Source organism: Trifolium pratense, linkage group LG7 (genome assembly GCF_020283565.1).
Source record: "Trifolium pratense cultivar HEN17-A07 linkage group LG7, ARS_RC_1.1, whole genome shotgun sequence".
NCBI classification, from domain to species: Eukaryota; Viridiplantae; Streptophyta; class Magnoliopsida; order Fabales; family Fabaceae; genus Trifolium; species Trifolium pratense.
Window position 1 is genome coordinate 13,833,256 of NC_060065.1, and position 23,080 is coordinate 13,856,335.

Below are 23,080 nucleotides of genomic sequence, written 5' to 3' on the forward strand. Positions count from 1 at the left end.
CCTCACTTCAGTTTTGTCTCTCTTCCCTCTTTCTTGCCCATGCCAAACAATAGAAAATTGTAGTTTCTCCTCTCTTTCTCTCTTTGATATCTCTCTCTACAACATTGCTCTCGTAACAAACAGACGCATAAAGCTTTGCCACGTAAACTACCTCACGGGTCCATTTAACGATTTTTCATTAGGTCGAACTTGCGCGAAAACAAAAACCCTTTCATCAGTGGAAGTGTGAGTCACTGAGACACTCACACAAACACATAGCGAACTCAACTTCATCATCAGAAAACTCTAACAATGGATCCTTCATCTTCCACATCACTCCCACAATCTCTCCACCTCGCTATGGCCGCGTTACTCGGAGCCTCTTTCATGGCCATTTCCGCTTTCTACATCCACCGCCGCACCGTCGACCATGTCCTCCACCGTATCGTCGAAATCCGTCGCGCACCGCCTGCTGTAACAACCGATGAAGCAAACTCCGATGAGGAAGAGAACTACGGCGATGATCTGAGCGGGTTCGACGGCGGAGAAACGGAAACGGATAACGATTCGAGAAATTATCAAGGAACGTTGTCGAGGTCTTTAGATGAGAATACGAACTTGCTTCGAAACTATAGAGTTTCTTCTTCCATGCCGGACGTTGTTTCTGCAACTGAATGGTTTCCTGATGGTCGTAAGAACCGTTCGTCTTCGCATGATAATCTTAATTCTGTTCCGTTAGGGCTTCCATCTCTTCGAACGAGTTCAAAGCTTGGTGCGAATTTGAAAAACCTAAACATTTTCTGTTTTGTATGATTTTTTTAGTCTTGAAATGTTGGCTTTAATTTGTGATTTGTGGTTGGTAATTTTGTTGCAGAGAGTTCTCAGATTTCGAGTTCTTATAAGAGGATAGCTTCTGTTGGTAGAATTAACACTCCGAGATCACCGGGACGAAATACGTTTGCAAAAAGTCAAAATAAGGTGTAACTTTTTTTGTATGTTAGCAAAAAGTTAGCATAGGAAATAAAAAAAATAATTTCAAACCAATTAGGCTCTATAGAACCTGAGGTCCAGAGTCATTGCATTTTATATGTTAACATGATACTTGGATGGTTCACAATTCGAAGGCTTTGCAAGGATGCTTTTTTGATTTGGTAGTTTAAGATAGTATTGGTATGGTGCATGATAATAAATCTTTTTCCTTATCCTTGCTTTCTTTCGGTGTATCATAATTCATGCTACATTTATTTCTATATCGGCCTTTTATGTGGTTCATGATGTTGTTGAATTGCAGGGACTAAATTCAACTGTTCCATTCAGAGTTGATGATGTAAATGCTGCAAATAATCAGATGTTTGGAGAGGTTTCGAAAGAAGCAGGAGCTGGTACAAATATTAACGGTGCAATTGCAGATTCAACTTCAGTAAATGCAGCTGGGAATGATCTTGTGTTTGTCAATAATGTCTTGTCGGCAAGAAGTACAATGCTCGGTACTTTTAAGTCCTATCGTTGTCTTACTATTCTTATTGTTTCTAAATTCTCTCGTGTTAAATAGTTTCGGATTTAATCCTGCATGTATCCTCATTTTCCTATCCTCTTTTTCTATTGTATTTTAACTTTGTTTGCTCCCCATTTTTGTGCTTACTTTTTTAAATGATAACAAAACTATGAATACGTTTTCTATCGTCGTTTTATGGAGAAGTTGAAAGAACCAGTATTAAATGCATCATTGTCTTGTTCAGAGCCAATGAATATTGAAGAGGAGGAAATTTGCAAGATGATTCGTGAATGCTTAGATTTGCGGAAGACATACTCCCTCCGTCCCAAAATATAAGCAAAAATAGGTCAACAAAAGTTGATGAATTTGGTTTAAAATTTAGTCCAGATACATTCACTTTTGTTGACCCGCTTTTGCTTATATTTTGGGACGGAGGGAGTATGTTTACAAGGAAAATGTCGTTCCATGGAAGGCTGAACCTGTCGAAACTAACTCTGATCCATTTCACTTTGAACCAGTTGAAGCAACAGGAGTAAGTTTCTTTCTTGTCCATTATTGATCTGTTACTCAGATTTTCCTCATACAAGTGGAATCTGCTGGAGTTATTAACAGACATTTATGTTTTGAAGTGTTTGTCTGATAATGTTACGACTTACTGGCTTTTTGAAATTGCAAACAGCACCACTTTAGGATGGAAGATGGAGTCGTACGTGTTTTTGCAAGTAAAACTGGTATGCAGAGTGTTAACAATAGGGCATTTTGATGATTATTTCTCTGCTATCTAATTTTCAATATTTGTTTGTCGAGAATCAAAGAACTGAGCTTTATATGAATATGTGCACAGACACTTAAGAGCTATTCCCTGTTGCAAGCGCAACAAGTTTTTTTACTCATATGGATTACATTCTCAAAGTTATGTCCATTGGGAATGTTCGCTCTGCATGCTACCACAGACTGCGATTTCTTGAGGAAGTATGTTTTCACAAATTTCTTTATACATGCTTTCTTTATGCTTTACTGTGGCGTTTGTTTGTAACATCTATCTGATCATTATACAGAAATTCCGCCTTCATCTGTTACTGAATGCAGATCAGGAGTTTGTTGCCCAGAAAAGGGCACCACACCGAGACTTCTACAATATCCGAAAAGTTGATACTCACATTCATCATTCTGCATGCATGAATCAGAAGCATCTCCTTCGCTTCATCAAGTCAAAGTTAAGAAAAGAACCTGATGAGGTAAAAATCTGCTCTCAGATTATAACTATATTTTGAAATATAATGCTGTAGGCTTACCTCCCCCTCTTTTCGTTTTTCCTCTTGTAGTTTTAGATTAGTAGCTTTTGTATGTTTTTCTATTAGTATTAACTTATGTGTTCAGGTTGTTATATTTAGAGATGGAAAGTATATGACGCTTTAAGGAGGTGTTTGAGAGTTTGGATTTGACTGGGTATGCATTGTCCTCTGATGTTTTCATTTAGCTTCTTCAAGAATGAGATCATCTTATGCTTACGGGCTTGCATTTCTGCTTATTTCTAATTAGTTAAAATTATGACGCAGATATGATCTGAATGTGGATTTGTTGGACGTCCATGCAGATAAGAGCACATTTCATAGATTTGACAAATTCAACCTAAAGTATAATCCTTGTGGACAGAGTAGACTCAGAGAGATATTTTTAAAGCAGGATAATCTTATCCAGGGTTAGTATAGCTATGAGAATGATACCTATTATTTAATTGTATAAAGTTTAGCAACTCCAAATGATTATTAAATGTGTTAGTTGATGTTTTTTGAATTCATAATAGCTTAAAACTACCCATATTGCAGTAAGGTTTCTGGCTGAAGTAACAAAGCAAGTTTTGTTGGATCTTGAAGCAAGTAAATATCAGGTAAGGTTTACAGTGATCTAAGTTACTTTTTCCCCGTGATATTCGTATCTCATTGTATTTCTGTAAAATATAAAATTTTCAGATGGCCGAGTACAGGATCTCTGTTTATGGAAGAAAACAGAGCGAATGGGATCAGCTGGCAAGTTGGTTTGTTAACAATGCTCTTTATAGTAAGAATGCCGTATGGCTAATCCAGGTAGTGTGTTGTTCATGTTGCTATTCAGGCAGCATTTCTCTCTTTCTCTCATGCTTGTTTTGATGATCAGCCTTTGTGGGGCTCAGTAGTAACCCCATTGTGGGCTGTGGCCTCAATAATAAAGTCTGTCCACTTTGTCTTAAATATGTTTGATCTGACTCTCTTAAGTTGTTTGCTATTTTCACCGAGATTTGTTTACACTGGCTACATGAGTTGATTGTAAACGCTGTCTCAGGAATGGCACTAACCATCATTTTCCTATTGAAGTTTCAAATGATTACACTGGCTTCTGTAGTTTTTTTAGCTTTAGGACCAGCTTAGTTTTCAGCCTGAAATTGCAATGGATAATGCTACAGGACAAAAATAGTCACATAAATGCCCTCAGAAAATTGATCAATAAAACTTCTAATTTAATATAAGGTCTCCAACGTGTCCTGTAGAGTCCATCTTATGAAAAGTGAATCCTTTCCTATTATTCTTTTCCTCCAAATTATAGGATTAACTCAATGAGTGCTATTACAATTACCAGAATAAATGATTTTTAATTGCATTGGCCACACCATACATTATTGTAAATAAAGCTATCTTTGTTGTCCACCTTTTTCCTTATATCTATTATTTTTTTACATATAAAATTTCCTATCCTTTTCAGATGTGTTTCAACCTGAAGTGCTTTTTATGTTACTTTTATTTTTTAAGTACAGTGATTGTTGGCACTAGAAAATGTAACTTCTTGTCAGCAGCATCATTACCTGATTTTTGTTTTCAAAATAAATAAAAACCTGATTGTCCACATCTCTTCTTTCTTCATAGCTTGAGCAGTGGTATGAGATGCTGAGTAGAATAATCATTTAGGTTACTGACTAACACAGTATCCCTGTTCCCACAAAAAGTAAAACCCAAAAGAAAAATGCTAATAACAAAAGGTAGTCACTTAAAAATATTTGACTTCGAAACCACATGAACAGAAAGTGGGATGTGGACAGTGGATTATGGATCTAAAGGAAAAAGTTGATAGAAACAAATGAAAAGGTAGAACATATGATTGAATGAATGTGTGAGAATAGAAGAGGTCTCTCCTTCAAGGGTTTACCCTTTATTAAGAATTACTCCTCTAACATACACACACTTATCAAATGTCGGAGGCTATATATAGTTTTCTCATGTAGAAGGCCCATATACTTTTTACTTACTTGAGCGTCCGACTACAGGTACAACCCCCTCTCCCTTCACACCATAGTATTGAAGAGGAGAACCACCGGTCATGTCGATTCTGATTAGTGTCGCCGTCTGTGAGAACTATAGTTCCCCTATATTTTCCTAAAACTTAAGATCAAAACTATGTTGGAGTAAGCCCTAAAAGCCAATCTATTTTGATAGAATCGTCTTTTGTATGATGACTTTGATTTATATATTTAATATATATATAATAAGACATTTCTTTATTATGTTTGTTTCAAACTAATAAAGTCCCTAGAAGAGCTAGTCTAGTTAATGGAACATTAAGTGTGACTTAATAGTGAGACTCCATTAAACATAATGACACTATTCTTAAAGTATCCATAATTAAGTTTTACTGTGATGTGGGATAACAGTAAAACATAGAGACTATTATGTGAGTAGACCGATGACTTCATCTCACGAGTCATGGATATGAGATATCAAGTCTTCACATAGATATAAATATTAGGAGTAATATTTATATTGGATTGACCCGCCATGAGAATGCTACATTGTATTTATGAAAAGTGTCATAAGTTATTCTCATAGTGATAATGGTGTATACCACCCTTCGACCTGAAACCACTATGGACCCTAGATGTGGAGTAGAGTACTTAGTTGCCGTTCAAACATTGTCCGTAACAGGATGACTATAAAGTCGGTTGATGGGTACTCCACAAATCATGCTGAGGGACATGAGTGACCTAGATGGAATTTGCCCCTCCTACATAACAGGAGCAATATCTGTAGGCCTCTTGATGGAATATGACTGATAAAATGCGTGGCCACGCCGAACTAAGTCAATATGAGATATTGAGCTTATTCGTTGTTCAGTATATCCTGGGATCAAGAAATAAAATATTGAACCATACAAGGGTGACACGATCTATGTCTTGTGTTCAATATAGATATAAGGGCAAAGGGGTAATTATACACACGATCGTTATCACGGAAAGGTTTCGTCAGATCACATGACATTCTCGTCACTTGGGTAGCAGTGATGTGTTGCTAGATACCGCTCACTGTTTATAATATTAAATATGTGATTTAATATTATTGTCAACGTTACGAGAACCTATAGGGTCACACACAAAGGACAGATAGATGAGAGAAATAAATAAGTAAGACTTATTAGTAATTAAATAATTAAGTATGACTTATTATTTAATTTATGAAAATAGAGAAATGCGGTCCACCGTAAGGTACGGTGTAGTGCTTGGCTTGATGACCACACAAGTGATTCTATAAATAGAACCCTTGTGATGAAGTTTTAAAGAGAGCTTAACCTAATTCACAAAGTGAAAACCTAGCCGCCGCTCTCTAAAACCCGGTTCTCTCTGAATCTCTGGTGGAATTGGCTAGCACCGGTCATCGGAGAAGGTCTGTTCCTGTGGACTGAGTAGATGCATCGCTACTTTGCTTTGCTCGTGATCAGAAACAGTTTCTACTTTAAAGGTTCTGCACTTCAAGAGGTAAACACATAAACTTGTGGTTTTGTGTTCTTTGATTTGTGATTAATGGTTTAATCAAGATCCGTTCATCGGGATTGTTCCGCTAAGAGGATTAAATTTTTGAAAAAACTCCTCTTAAATCCCTTCAAACTACTCAAAAACGTCTAATGGCCAACAAAAACAATGGCGTTCTCCGCAACGACAAACCGAAAATGCCCCTTGGCATGCCGCTCAATGAAATTGATAGCCACGATAGAGCACCGACCACCACATCTGAAAATGACCCTGATTATGATCCCTACATCCCAGACATGACAAGCTCGCAAGTGCACGAGCATGTCTTCGTAATAAAGAGTATCGAATCCACGTGGACTTGCAAGTAACAAGGTAGAGGGAATATTATATTGATATTGATCAAAATTAGTATCTTACATGGGAAAATTATTTTTGTTATATAAAAAGATTAGAGAAATAGTGAAGATGATTATGGTGGTTATTTTGGATTTTTAATGATCAAACAAGCATGCAACAAAGATCGATTTACTTATAATATAAAAGTACCCCAAGGTTATGGATTTCATCCAAAGCACAAATTATGTGTTTTTCTCATGTGAAAACCTATCTTTTTAAAAGAAAGTAAAAAAGGTATCTTAGCATTGTGAACAACTTTCCTTGTCATCGCGGTTGTAAAGCGCGCTAGTCCATGTCACCATGTTCGTAAAGCATCTGTCCATGTCACCATGCTCGTAGTGCTCAAGCATGCCAGATAGTTACCCCCAAGCATAACTGCGAAACATTTGTCACAAATGTGCTTTTTCTAGGCCTATTTTGATGGATATTTGATCAAGTCATCATGTGTTTTAAAGGAAGAGAATAATAATTTCGTGCATTATGGCCATTTTGTCCACTACATTTTGCCTTAAGAGCGAGAAAACCAAACATCAAGGGTTAGGATGACTGTCACGGTTGTGACAAACATAGCAGAAGAGGAAATAATGTCCGGAAACACGTGTTGTCACAGCCATGCCAGTGCTCCACAAGGCCGTGACAGGCTTTGTTAAGGCATTTTGGCAGTTTTAAATTTTGGTTTTCCCACTCTTAATGACACTTATGTTGTAACTATTCAATTTCCTAAGAAATTATCAACTTTACGGGCCTATATATCGAAGGTGAGAAAAAACACAAGAAGGGGGTTGAATTGTGTTTACTTTTTCTTGATTTAAAGAAAACTTAACTTATCAGCCTTTGAAGTAGTTCAGAGTTTGATGAAACTGTTGTTTTGTTAAGCATTTGCAGCGGATATTGAAAAGCTAAGAGAAAGAGAGAAGAGAACACAAAACAATTTTATACTGATTCCTCCCACAAATTGAGAGAAGTCTAGTCCCCTTGCACTTCCACGATATTTCACTATAATCACCAAGATTACAATTGCTCAAACACCAAGCAAGAGACTTCCTCTGCTCAAACACTAGTAAGAGACTTCTATGCTCAAACACCTAGCAAGAGACTTCCTTTTGCTCCAACACTATCTAAGAGACTTCCATTTGCTCAAAGTTCAAATGACAAGAGACTTGCTTTTTTTTGTTCTACGTTTTTTATTTTGTTATGCGCTTTTCTTTCTTCCTTTATTTTTTTTATAATAAAAATATGGTTTTCTATTTCCAACTTGTTTTTTTGGTTATTTTTCAATAATTAATTAATACTGACTGCTCGATTAAAAATAATAATAATAATAATACTAACAAACTAATGTGATTTTAAAAAGCCATAATGATATTAATAAAACAAAATATATTATTATATATATTATTATTATTATTATTATATATATATATGCATAAATTTATGCATTTATGAATCTGGTAGGATCTTACGATCCGTGTTACGATCCCCCGATTCATGATCTTGTGATCCTTCCCCGATCTCGACTCTGACTACTTTGCTCCTGTCTAATTTTTAATTTTCCAACGGTGACCTTCACCTCTCGATCCTTCGGTCATTATCTACGTACATGTGAATATATTTATCATTATATCTATCTATTACTAATATATTAAAATCGATTACCACCAAAATTACTAATTTATCTTTATTACTTTTAATCACGTTGCAAGTTTTATATCCTTCATTGTAATTTCACTACAAAAATATTAATAATATATATAAAAAGAATATAAGATAAATACAAACAAAAAATATAGAAAAAATATAAGATAAATACAATAAAAATATCATATGCTTAAAAATAGGAATAAAACAGGTTAAGATAAGAACAAAACAGAAAAATATATTTATGCTTAAAAATAGGAATAAAAAAAACCATAGAAAAAATAAGATGAATATGCATAAAAATAGGAATATAGAAAAATTGAAACATAAACAATATTTTTGCAAAAAAAATAAAAAAAAAAGAAACAATATTTCTCATAAAAAATAAACAAACAATATTACCACCAAAGTTACTAGTACTAATTTTTAATAATAATATAATAAAGTTATTATTAAAAAATATAATAATAAAGTTTTTTTGAGCAATATAATACTAAAGTTATTATAAAAAATATATAATAAAATTAATTACTATCAAATTTACTAAATTATCCTAATCAAATTTTAAATTTTTTATTAAAATATATACACGAGAGCATTATTTGTCATTGATAATTTATTCATTTAATAAATTTTACAAGCAATAACACAACACAAGTTTCACTTATATTTTAACAATATTATATAATAAATTTTTAAATATTTTATTCTAAATAAATTTTTACCTTAATATAATAAGAAACTTAATATCGAATAAAAAGGGTCTTTTAACTAGTTCATAAAAAAATCAAAAACATAAAATTAGATTAAACATACAAGACACACCATAGAATAAAGTAAGGAAATAAATCACATAACCTCTACCAAAAAAACTCCTTACAACTCTAAAGTAAAGTGGACTACTCATCTTGATCATGGTCGATAACCACAAGCATAAACTAAAACGAAGAACAAATAACTAAGAACAAAGAAAATAAAATGAGAAAACTTTATTTAGTATAATATGGAATGTTTGGAAGAGATGATGAATGTCTTTTACATGAGAGCATGACTCTTTGTATACCCACAAGTGATGAAAATTTTGTGGCCCTTCACTAGCTTACAAGAGTTACAAAAGGGTAAATGGTCATAAAGAGGGAAAAGGAAAGACCAAATATTGGTTGATGCATCATACTGCTGTGTCTTGCATTAAGGGTGTGATTGGTAACATAAACAAGTTAGCTTATAGCTTATTATATGAGCTTATAAGCTTGTTTCAAAAAATTAGAGTTGTTTGGTAACAAGTTTTTTTTACTAGCTTATAGTTTTTTTCAGATGCTATTTTAAGTAGCGTTTGAGCTTATAGCTTATAGCTTTTTACACTTTATTTCATTTTCACCCTTTAATTTAATAACTACTCACTCTAAAAAAGAAACTACTAACTATCAATTATGTCATTTTATATTTATTAACCACTTTAAAAGCTAATTTTACCAAACACTTTATTTCAATTAGCTAGCTTTTCAGCTTTCCAGCTATAAGCTAGCTTTTCAGCCGTAAGCTAGCTTATTAGCTATCAGCTAGCTTATAACTTATTTTTACCAAACATATCCTAAGTGAAACTACTACAAAAACCATACATATTTTAGAGGTATAAAAAAATGTAGTAAAATAGCTAGTTTCAATAACTTGACCTATAAGTAAAATTTATTAAGTAAAATAACTGTTAAAATTATGCATATTTTAGAGGTGTGATCAGGATACAACTCTGGATGTATCACATATCACTGCCGGAGATGAAACAGATGCGCTGATGGCAACTCTTATTCATGTCATCAACGGGCAAAGCTGGATGGATGTGGATGTGGATCTTCCAGGATTAAAACAAGATGGAGATCCTCACATACTACTAGACGCACAATAAGCGTAATAACAAAGAGGATCGAAACATACATTTACTTCTCCATTCAATTCGGTGCTTCATCTTCCTGTCTTAATTTAAACAACAAATACACTATAACATATGATATACTCCATCTTAAAAGTAATCGCAGTCAACAAATTAAAAGCATAAACTACTCACACCTACACATGATGAGCAACAAACATAAACTAAACAATACTAAACTAAGAACACAAGAGAAAATGAAAGAAAATTATTTTTCTAAAATTAAAAGAAGCTACACCTGAGTTTCTTGGTTTTTTGCGTCAACCTAGCTATTACAAGCTATGAAGCACGGACTCCGACACGGACACCGCGACACGACACGGCCACCGCGACACTGCTAATGTAAAAAATATAGGATACCGACACCGCTACATATTTATGAAACCATATAATTGAGAATCAAAATATATACATGTAAATTTAATTTGAGCAAGTTATTTTTTAAAAAAAGTTTTAAAACAAGATATGATAGTATTTTACCTTTATTTATCTATCTACGATCGAAAAAACTAAAAATATCGTAATCTAAATGTAATGTCTTCAATCCCTCATTGATCAATATTGTTGTTTCTACACATCTTTAACTCTTGTAGATATGTCTGATATGTGCATAATGAGAGTATATGCAAAGAAAAAATAATTATTTTTGGGACACTTGTCCGACACGTGTCATATGAGTGTCTTACAGCCTACAGGTGTCGGACACCGATCTAAGGAGTGTCAAACTAAAGGAAAAATTGAATTTTTTTTCCAACACCGATATGAGCTATCCGACACGTGTCGGACGAGTGTCATATAAGTGTCGGACACCGACACGTGTCGAACATCGCGACACGCCTAAACATAAAAGTGTCGGTGCTTCCTAGATTACAAGGTTTGTGAAAATACATTTTTCGAATTACCTTAATTTTATCTTCCTCTTCAATCAATCTTAAAAAAAATACTAAATATATCACACTAAAAGTATTTTTTTTTTATAATAAGAATAAGAGGGATTTATGAATCCAATGACCAAAAGAAACATTTTTTTTTTTTGGTTCAAAAAACTTCGTTTTTATTTTAATAGAAAAGACATCAATATTACTCATAATTGTTTGACCCAAATCAATTTTGACATGTGCGCTATTCAATGAATCCAATGACCAAAAGAAGCATTGCACATCAAATCTTATCTTTTGACTATTTTGTTTTTCTTCCTTTTATTAAATTTGGCTATATATATTTTTGCTTATAACAAAAGCTAGCAAAAACATCATTGAGTCTAAAACAAGAAAAACAATGAATAGAGAGTGCTCAATTCCATCGCTGAAGAAAAAATTGCTAGCTGAAGAAACCCTTCTTGTTGAGTCAAATCCAATGACTAACCAAAGAAAGCCTGGATGGAAGGCTATGCCTTATATTTTAGGTGTGTTTCTTATAATATGCAATATAATTTGAAACTTTTTCAATTTTTTTATTGTGCATTTGTGCTCAGGGGAAATGATTGATTGACATGAAGAATTTTGTGCAGGAAATGATACAGTTGAGAGGTTGGCAAATTTTGGAATGCAAACAAACTTTATTGTGTATTTGATGAAAGTTTATAACATGGATCATGTTCTTGCTGCAAATATTATGAATACCTGGATGGCTGTCTCCAATGTTGTTCCTCTCATTGGTGCCTTTGTTGCTGATTCCTACTTGGGAAAATTTCTTACAATTGCCATTGCTTCCTTTGCTAGTCTTATAGTATGTTTTCATTTCATTAATATGAGTTTATAAGGTCATGCTAAATAATGCCTCTGAGACACTTGTTAAGCATACCAAAATAGAAAATAAAAGATAAAATTAATATTTGTAAGACAACCTTTTACACTTTTAAGATATTAAATGCACAAGTTCCAAAATAAAATTTCCTTTTTAATATGCTTAATCTTTGCTCTGGGCTCTGGCTGAGAGATTGAACAAAAAAATATATATTATTGTCTCGGGGCACTGTTTATAGTATGCTTAATACTTCTAGGTTTCATTAACTAACTGAGTTAACTCGTGTATATTATCGAGCAGGTAAATCAGTTATTAAATGAATCTATTTTTATTTTTTTTCACTTAAAATGTTTGTAGAGTTAAACCATGACACTGTAATAACATGGAAAATTGCTGATATTTCAACACATCTTTAATTTGTTATTAAACCATTAGATTATCATATTATATAATTCAACTTTTGTTTATAATATTACTTATAGGGATTGGTGATACTAATGCTAACAGCATGGGTGCCAGAACTTCATCCAACACCATGCTCAATTCAACAGCAACAATCTGGTATTTGTAATGACCACACAGATTTCCAACTACGGGTCTTAATTTTTGGTCTATTCTGGTTATCAATTGGCACTGGTGGAATTAGACCTTGCAGCATTCCCTTTGCAGTTGATCAATTTGATTTGACAACTTCTGAAGGAAGACATGGAAGTAGCAGGTTTTATAATTTGTACTACACCACACAAACACTAGTTATGTTGATAAACCAAACACTTTTGGTTTATATTGAAGATTCTGTTAGTTGGACTCTTGGTTATGGATTGTTCACTATGTTTATGGTTGTTTCGATTATCATTTTCTTTGCTGGTATAAGAGTTTATTCTTATGTTCAGCCTGAAGGAAGTATATTCTATAACATTGCTCAAGTGTTGGTAGCAGCTAGACACAAGAAACACCTTCATCTTCCTGCTTTTGAGGATTCAGAAGGAGCTTTCTATGATCCTACATTCCAGAATGATTCGGACGGAAAATTGCCTCTTACAAAAGAATTTAGGTAAGCACTTATATGGCATCATAGTCATTTTTTAAGAAAAAATCGGACTTGGCCAATTATCAATTGATTCAAATACGGTCAAATCTAAGCCTATTAAACTCGATTGAACCGGGTTAAACTGAGTTCAACCGCGGATGATTCAACCAATTTGTTTTTTCTCTCAATTATTTTTAAAAGATAAATCTAAAAGTCAAAAGGGATAATTGATGTCTTTAAAAAATTAGACCTTAATAAATCTCTTATGGAGAGTTTGTCTTCCATTTGGGTCACAAAAGGTTCGAGAGGTCAACCACTGCAGTTGCGCAAAGAATATATATAGCAAGTTTTCAATAAAAAAATATTATAATATAGATCTTAATAAAATACTTTCATTTATCTAATTATGACATTTAAAATATTAGTAGAAATTTCAAAGGATATTATATGCTTCCTTAACCTTATAATTAATGATTTTAATGGTTGATATTTATTTTGATTTTTTATTATAGTTGTTTAAACAAAGCTGCTATTGTGGTTGAGGAGAATGAATTAACCAATGATGGATCAAGCAAAGATCCATGGAGACTTTGTAGCATCCAACAAATTGAAGAATTGAAGTGCATGCTAAAAATAATACCAATATGGGTAACAAGCATCATAGTCTTCATTCCACTAGGACAACTATCAATATTTTCAATATCACAAGCCTTAAAAATGGACAGAAACATAGGAAATTTTGAAATACATGCTGGCTCATTATCAGTAATAACATTAATAGCAATAGGTATATTTCTACCATTCTATGATAGTGTAATTTCACCTTTACTTGAGAAAATCACAAAACAAGAACAAGGACTAACAACCCTTCAAAGGATAGGACTTGGACATGGTTCTGCAATTCTATCAGTAGTAGTTGCAGGGTTGGTTGAAAAAAGAAGAAGGGAATTAACAATTTCAATGGGAGATTCTAACGGCGTTGCGCCTATGTCGGTAATGTGGCTAGCTCCTCAGTTTTTGCTTATAGCATTTTGTCATATTTTTGGAACAGTTGGATACACTGAATTTTTCAACAAAGAATCACCTAATAGTATGAGAAGTATAAGCAATTCTTTGCTATGTCTCAATATTTCCGTTGGTAGTAACCTTAGCACATTCATTGTGAACATTGTGCATTCTTATACAGGGAAACAAGGTGGATCAGATTGGCTTGATAGTGATATTAATAAGGGAAGATTGGAGTATTTCTATTTCATCATTGCTGCATTGGCGGTGCTAAATTTGTGTTATTTTATATTTTGTGCTCGTAAATATTGTTACAAGGTCACTTCATTAAAAGGATAAAAAATAGTGACAAACTATGGTTTGTAGATTGGTCACAAATATATTTTACATAAACCTTCCTTGTTTTGTCAAACAAAAATAAACCTTCCTTGTAATAGAAGTGACATGAATAATTTCCAGTGTTTGAAGTTCAATGTCTGTTTTCTACCAATCATAGCTAATATTTATTTGTGTTTTAGTATATATTAAAATGGCTCGTCTTATATAAGGTTACTTCGGTTACTTCTTTCAAGGCTTATACATAAGAATATTGTAATTCTTCATACAATCATACATGTATTAAATTTAGGTTTTGTTTGGTAAAATTAGCCTGTAGCTAATGACGAGTAGTTTATAGTTGATGGTTGATGACATATAGCTTATAGCTGATAGTTTATTACCGATGACTGATAAGTTAATTGTAGTATTTGGCTAATAAGTTTATTATCATACATATTATATAAGGTTATCTGAGTGTTTTAAATATCTTTGTATCATGATTTTATTTATTTTCATCGGGAAATTAAGAAAGAAATGAAAAGCATAGGCTTCTCCTCGCCGCCGTCAACTAAGCTTCTTGCCTCATCCTCAACTGAACATTCTATCTCTTTGACAGCACCTCAACTTCCTTCATCCCATGGCGGTTTTAGTGTGAACCTCATTTCTCTCACTGAAGTTCTCTCTCTATCACCAATTCAGTAGGCAACACGCTCATCATCGTCGCCATATACTCCCTTCACCATCACCATGACATCCCTATTCACTGTCGTATACGTTCAAAAATAATTATTATAAAACGTATTAACAATGACCTTTGATTTGATAATTAACAAAAATAAGAACGATGAATAACACAATTAAACGGAGAATTTTGGTTGGAAACGATATATCCAATTAAAGAAAAACAACCAATCCAATGGTTCTAAAAAAAATTCTTCTACGTTTATATTCTTGTTTGATAACAAATTAACCGAACAAGCATCGATTATTTCTACCCAAATTCTCATTGATTAAACATCGCATAGTTTGATTAAGTATGAAAGAACAAGCGTCTTAAAACACAATTAATCTAAATTCGAATTTGATCAAACCTATAAGTAAGCATCATATACTCTATCAATCTCTATTCAAACTATCCTAATCAAGAGATAAGTTGGTTCAAATAATTAATCTCAATCAAATTTGAAAAAACCAAACTTATATAAAAAATTGATAGAGAAAAAAATAAAAACGAGAAACAAAATGAAATTATGTTATTCAGAGGACGGACGTCTTACACGGTGTCTAGGACAACTGTATATTTTGTAAGATGTCTGGGACAACTTGTAAGACAATAGTTTTATTCAGGGGATTCCGGAGGGTGTTCGCGAGGAGCGGTGGCACAAGCACCAACTTTTTAGGGGCACTTTTTTTTTACTATATATATATATATTAATGTTAATATATTTTTTTTTGTATAAGCTTAAACTCTAATAAAAAAAAGTAAGATTAGATTGAACCATATATGACATGCATATATAGTAATTAAAAAAAAAAACTTAATTGCACATTTGGTCCCTTTTGTTTATTTTAGGTTTCAAGTTAGTCCCTTATGTTTTAAAATTTTCAAGTTGGCCCCTTATGTTTATTTTAGGTTTCAAGTTGGTCCCTTGTATTTTAAACGTTTCAAGTTTGTCCTTCAAGTTTTGAAAATTTGAATTAGTTAGTAGTCCCTATTTGATCATCTTTATAGGACTAACTAATTCAAATTTTAGAAACTTCAGGGACCAACTTGAAACTTTTAAAAACTTGAGGTACCAACTTGAAACTTTTAAAGCATAAGAGACCAATTTGAAACAAAATAAACATAAGAGACCAACTTAAAACCTAAAATAAACATAAGGGATCAAATGTGCCATTAAACTTTTTTTTTTTGAACCAAATGTGCCATTAAACCTTTAAAAATATTAATATATTAAAATAAAATCGTTCTCTCTATGTACAAAAAAAAACTCCATACATTAATTGTGTCAAAAAATCCCACATAAATGTTTTTTTTTTTTTGATAAGCAAATCCCACATAAATGTGATTCACTGTAAAAATAGAAAACCTAAAATTAGTAAAAACTTATTGGACATTTGGACTATTAACTTTGTGGCCCAGAAAAAAGTCAATTGAACCATGCACTATCTCTATCGTACCTTTTTTTTTTTTAATCTACGACTACCTCTACCAAAAGAAACACCAAATTTATAATTTCAACAAAACACTCAAAATCTTGAGGACGACCTTAATTTTATTGATTTTCATTACAACCAAAAGCAAATTTACATTAGACAGAAAAAATACATAAAAATGCCCCTCTTGTGGTAAAAAAAATCCGGGCAGATGTCTCTCAGTTAGTCATATCATTCCCAATAGAGCCCAAAAATTTCCCAGTTTAATTACCACATTGTTCCCAACCATGGTGACTTAAGCACACTGGTAGGAGCGATACGAATAACCGACGACGAACTATGCGACCAATGAACAAAATAGCACAAGAAAAAATGTAAAAAAAAAGAAGCTAGAATGAGATAATAGGGAGAATGAGAAAATTAGTATGATTTTTTTTCGCACAAATGGTGTGAGTTTATAGAATTCACCAAGTAGTTTGATTGGCTGAAGCTATATGACAACCACACACGTGACCGATCACATTTGACCACTTGTCAATACAGTTTGATTGCACGGGAGACTTTTTTTTCTTCTTCTGCCAACGAGTTTTGCTATTTGTAATGTGAATTCCGTTCGCGGTGTAGCCAACGAACCATTTTTTCACAGTTTTTGCAATTTTAGTTACCGTTTGGCTTAGATTTTTTTCCTCTTCTTTTTCCTTAGAACTAAGAAGCTAGATCAAACAACCATTTTTAAAAGCTAAGGTAAGAAAAGAAAAAAACAGTTTTCTATATTTTAAGAAAAATTATAATATATTGTGAAACATATCTTTTAACCTCATTATAATTAAAAAAAAAAAAAACTTTTAACTTTTTTTTATAAATAAAGTAAGATTTACCAAACAACTTTAATTTTAGTTTTAAAGCTATTATGGGCTTATTTGGCCCAACTTTTTTTAGAGTTTATGCAATTTTTATATATTATTATAAGTTTGTCAAGGTAGTTTATGATAAAATAATTTATAAAATTACAATTTTCACTAGTTTGAACTTATAAAATAGTATAAAACCTAATTTATATTGCATAAGTTGTTTGCATAAGCTCTAAAAAAACTAAGTCAAACGGACCCTATATCTATCTTTATGATAAAAATAGCTTCTACACCTAAAAAAAATGGGCCAAACGGTACCTTATACTCTCGCAACCTAACCAGTAAGAGGGGTGTAAATGGAAAGTAGGGGGTGCGTGAGAAGCTCAGGAAACCTAAAAAGAAAGACTCGTCGCTAAAACTCGCGCTCTTTGATTAAAATTAACGTGGATGATCCATTTGAAAATAGTTCTAACATAAAGTGATGAAAATGAATATTAGAGAGAATATTCAAAATAGTACTTCATCCGTTCCTTTTTAAAGTGTCATTTTGAATAACCGTCCACTATTCGCATAATCTACTTTTATCATAAATTTTTATTAATGTATAAAATCAAATGTTAGCAAATAGAATATTATTCAATTTGTTATAAAATTTTAATAATTTTTTATGATAGATAATTAAAAATAGTAGTGATCAAAATTATACGATAACATGTGTGTCATGGTAAAAAACGACACTTAAAAACAAATAGATGGAGTAATTATTAGAGAAAATTTTCATGAATTTGAAGAATCTCAAGTCACAGGGTAAAACTAAAATGGATTCCATTTATCCTCACTTCAGTTTTGTCTCTCTTCCCTCTTTCTTGCCCATGCCAAACAATAGAAAATTGTAGTTTCTCCTCTCTTTCTCTCTTTGATATCTCTCTCTACAACATTGCTCTCGTAACAAACAGACGCATAAAGCTTTGCCACGTAAACTACCTCACGGGTCCATTTAACGATTTTTCATTAGGTCGAACTTGCGCGAAAACAAAAACCCTTTCATCAGTGGAAGTGTGAGTCACTGAGACACTCACACAAACACATAGCGAACTCAACTTCATCATCAGAAAACTCTAACAATGGATCCTTCATCTTCCACATCACTCCCACAATCTCTCCACCTCGCTATGGCCGCGTTACTCGGAGCCTCTTTCATGGCCATTTCCGCTTTCTACATCCACCGCCGCACCGTCGACCATGTCCTCCACCGTATCGTCGAAATCCGTCGCGCACCGCCTGCTGTAACAACCGATGAAGCAAACTCCGATGAGGAAGAGAACTACGGCGATGATCTGAGCGGGTTCGACGGCGGAGAAACGGAAACGGATAACGATTCGAGAAATTATCAAGGAACGTTGTCGAGGTCTTTAGATGAGAATACGAACTTGCTTCGAAACTATAGAGTTTCTTCTTCCATGCCGGACGTTGTTTCTGCAACTGAATGGTTTCCTGATGGTCGTAAGAACCGTTCGTCTTCGCATGATAATCTTAATTCTGTTCCGTTAGGGCTTCCATCTCTTCGAACGAGTTCAAAGCTTGGTGCGAATTTGAAAAACCTAAACATTTTCTGTTTTGTATGATTTTTTTAGTCTTGAAATGTTGGCTTTAATTTGTGATTTGTGGTTGGTAATTTTGTTGCAGAGAGTTCTCAGATTTCGAGTTCTTATAAGAGGATAGCTTCTGTTGGTAGAATTAACACTCCGAGATCACCGGGACGAAATACATTTGAAAATGCTGATGATTCTGATGATGATGGAACACAGCTTAGTGAGGATAATCGGATTCCTTTTTACCCTGTGGACTAGAGATTCTTCAAATTCTTATGTGAGGATTAAGCTGTTTATTTAAGTCTTTGTTAACTAAAATATGGATTTTGTTGATAATTTTCTTTTGGATTTAAATGATACACTTTTTCGGTGTAAATCAATAAGTTTTACCCTAAGGTCCAATGAAAAACTGATTTAGACCAACAATGTATGTTCATTAAACTCTTTTCATTTTCTTCGGTTAGTAGTAGGCAAGTTGAGGAACACACTTTCTTGTGTTTTAAGCATGTTTAGTTGGCCCTAATTGGTTTGCTAAAATGTTATTTGTTATTTTTTATGTAAAATACTACTTTGATTCATTTATTTTCTGGTTTTGAAGTTTTGTGTAGCAATTGGTGAAAGCAGTAACAAAATTTTAAAAATTAAAAAAAAAGTCAAAATAAGGTGTAACTTTTTTTGTATGTTAGCAAAAAGTTAGCATAGGAAATAAAAAAAAATAATTTCAAACCAATTAGGCTCTATAGAACCTGAGGTCCAGAGTCATTGCATTTTATATGTTAACATGATACTTGGATGGTTCACAATTCGAAGGCTTTGCAAGGATGCTTTTTTGATTTGGTAGTTTAAGATAGTATTGGTATGGTGCATGATAATAAATTTTTTTCCTTATCCTTGCTTTCTTTTGGTGTATCATAATTCGTGCTACATTTATTTCTATATCGGCCTTTTATGTGGTTCATGATGTTGTTGAATTGCAGGGACTAAATTCAACTGTTCCATTCAGAGTTGATGATGTAAATGCTGCGAATAATCAGATGTTTGGAGAGGTTTCGAAAGAAGCAGGAGCTGGTACAAATATTAACGGTGCAATTGCAGATTCAACTTCAGTAAATGCAGCTGGGAATGAACTTGTGTTTGTCAATAATGTCTTGTCGGCAAGAAGTACAATGCTCGGTACTTTTAAGTCCTATCGTTGTCTTACTATTCTTATTGTTTCTAAATTCTTTCGTGTTAAATAGTTTCGGATTTAATCCTGCATGTATCCTCATTTTCCTATCCTCTTTTTCTATTGTATTTTAACTTTATTTGCTCCCCGTTTTTGTGCTTACTTTTTTAAATGATAACAAAACTATGAATACGTTTTCTATCGTCGTTTTATGGAGAAGTTGAAAGAACCAGTATTAAATGCATCATTGTCTTGTTCAGAGCCAATGAATATTGAAGAGGAGGAAGTTTGCAAGATGATTCGTGAATGCTTAGATTTGCGGAAGAAATATGTTTACAAGGAAAATCTCGTTCCATGGAAGGCTGAACCTGTCGAAACTAACTCTGATCCATTTCACTTTGAACCAGTTGAAGCAACAGGAGTAAGTTTCTTTCTTGTCCATTATTGATCTGTTACTCAGATTTTCCTCATACACGTGGAATCTGCTGGAGTTATTAACAGACATTTATGTTTTGAAGTGTTTGTCTGATAATGTTACGACTTACTGGCTTTTTGAAATTGCAAACAGCACCACTTTAGGATGGAAGATGGAGTCGTACGTGTTTTTGCAAGTAAAACTGGTATGCAGAGTGTTAACAATAGGGCATTTTGATGATTATTTCTCTGCTATCTAATTTTCAATATTTGTTTGTCGAGAATCAAAGAACTGAGCTTTATATGAATATGTGCACAGACACTTAAGAGCTATTCCCTGTTGCAAGCGCAACAAGTTTTTTTACTCATATGGATTACATTCTCAAAGTTATGTCCATTGGGAATGTTCGCTCTGCATGCTACCACAGACTGCGATTTCTTGAGGAAGTATGTTTTCACAAATTTCTTTATACATGCTTTCTTTATGCTTTACTGTGGCGTTTGTTTGTAACATCTATCTGATCATTATACAGAAATTCCGCCTTCATCTGTTACTGAATGCAGATCAGGAGTTTGTTGCCCAGAAAAGGGCACCACACCGAGACTTCTACAATATCCGAAAAGTTGATACTCACATTCATCATTCTGCATGCATGAATCAGAAGCATCTCCTTCGCTTCATCAAGTCAAAGTTAAGAAAAGAACCTGATGAGGTAAAAATCTGCTCTCAGATTATAACTATATTTTGAAATATAATGCTGTAGGCTTACCTCCCCCTCTTTTCGTTTTTCCTCTTGTAGTTTTAGATTAGTAGCTTTTGTATGTTTTTCTATTAGTATTAACTTATGTGTTCAGGTTGTTATATTTAGAGATGGAAAGTATATGACGCTTTAAGGAGGTGTTTGAGAGTTTGGAGTTGACTGGGTATGCATTGTCCTCTGATGTTTTCATTTAGCTTCTTCAAGAATGAGATCATCTTATGCTTACGGGCTTGCATTTCTGCTTATTTCTAATTAGTGAAAATTATGACGCAGATATGATCTGAATGTGGATTTGTTGGACGTCCATGCAGATAAGAGCACATTTCATAGATTTGACAAATTCAACCTAAAGTATAATCCTTGTGGACAGAGTAGACTCAGAGAGATATTTTTAAAGCAGGATAATCTTATCCAGGGTTAGTATAGCTATGAGAATGATACCTATTATTTAATTGTATAAAGTTTAGCAACTCCAAATGATTATTAAATGTGTTAGTTGATGTTTTTTGAATTCATAATAGCTTAAAACTACCCATATTGCAGGAAGGTTTCTGGCTGAAGTAACAAAGCAAGTTTTGTTGGATCTTGAAGCAAGTAAATATCAGGTAAGGTTTACAGTGATCTAAGTTACTTTTTCCCCGTGATATTCGTATCTCATTGTATTTCTGTAAAATATAAAATTTTCAGATGGCCGAGTACAGGATCTCTGTTTATGGAAGAAAACAGGGCGAATGGGATCAGCTGGCAAGTTGGTTTGTTAACAATGCTCTTTATAGTAAGAATGCCGTATGGCTAATCCAGGTAGTGTGTTGTTCATGTTGCTATTCAGGCAGCATTTCTCTCTTTCTCTCATGCTTGTTTTGATGATCAGCCTTTGTGGGGCTCAGTAGTAACCCCATTGTGGGCTGTGGCCTCAATAATAAAGTCTGTCCACTTTGTCTTAAATATGTTTGATCTGACTCTCTTAAGTTGTTTGCTATTTTCACCGAGATTTGTTTACACTGGCTACATGAGTTGATTGTAAACGCTGTCTCAGGAATGGCACTAACCATCATTTTCCTATTGAAGTTTCAAATGATTACACTGGCTTCTGTAGTTTTTTTAGCTTTAGGACCAGCTTAGTTTTCAGCCTGAAATTGCAATGGATAATGCTACAGGACAAAAATAGTCACATAAATGCCCTCAGAAAATTGATCAATAAAACTTCTAATTTAATATAAGGTCTCCAACGTGTCCTGTAGAGTCCATCTTATGAAAAGTGAATCCTTTCCTATTATTCTTTTCCTCCAAATTATAGGATTAACTCAATGAGTGCTATTACAATTACCAGAATAAATGATTTTTAATTGCATTGGCCACACCATACATTATTGTAAATAAAGCTATCTTTGTTGTCCACCTTTTTCCTTATATCTATTATTTTTTTACATATAAAATTTCCTATCCTTTTCAGATGTGTTTCAACCTGAAGTGCTTTTTATGTTACTTTTATTTTTTAAGTACAGTGATTGTTGGCACTAGAAAATGTAACTTCTTGTCAGCAGCATCATTACCTGATTTTTGTTTTCAAAATAAATAAAAACCTGATTGTCCACATCTCTTCTTTCTTCATAGCTTGAGCAGTGGTATGAGATGCTGAGTAGAATAATCATTTAGGTTACTGACTAACACAGTATCCCTGTTCCCACAAAAAGTAAAACCCAAAAGAAAAATGCTAATAACAAAAGGTAGTCACTTAAAAATATTTGACTTCGAAACCACATGAACAGAAAGTGGGATGTGGACAGTGGATTATGGATCTAAAGGAAAAAGTTGATAGAAACAAATGAAAA

The 23,080-nt window shown here is 33.3% G+C and overlaps 2 pseudogenes; both read left to right on the plus strand.

The window, feature by feature from the left end:
- Positions 1–115: 115 nt before the first annotated feature.
- On the plus strand, positions 116–14,480 carry LOC123895903 (annotated as a pseudogene).
- Positions 14,481–18,312: 3,832 nt separating this feature from the next.
- On the plus strand, positions 18,313–23,080 carry LOC123895904 (annotated as a pseudogene).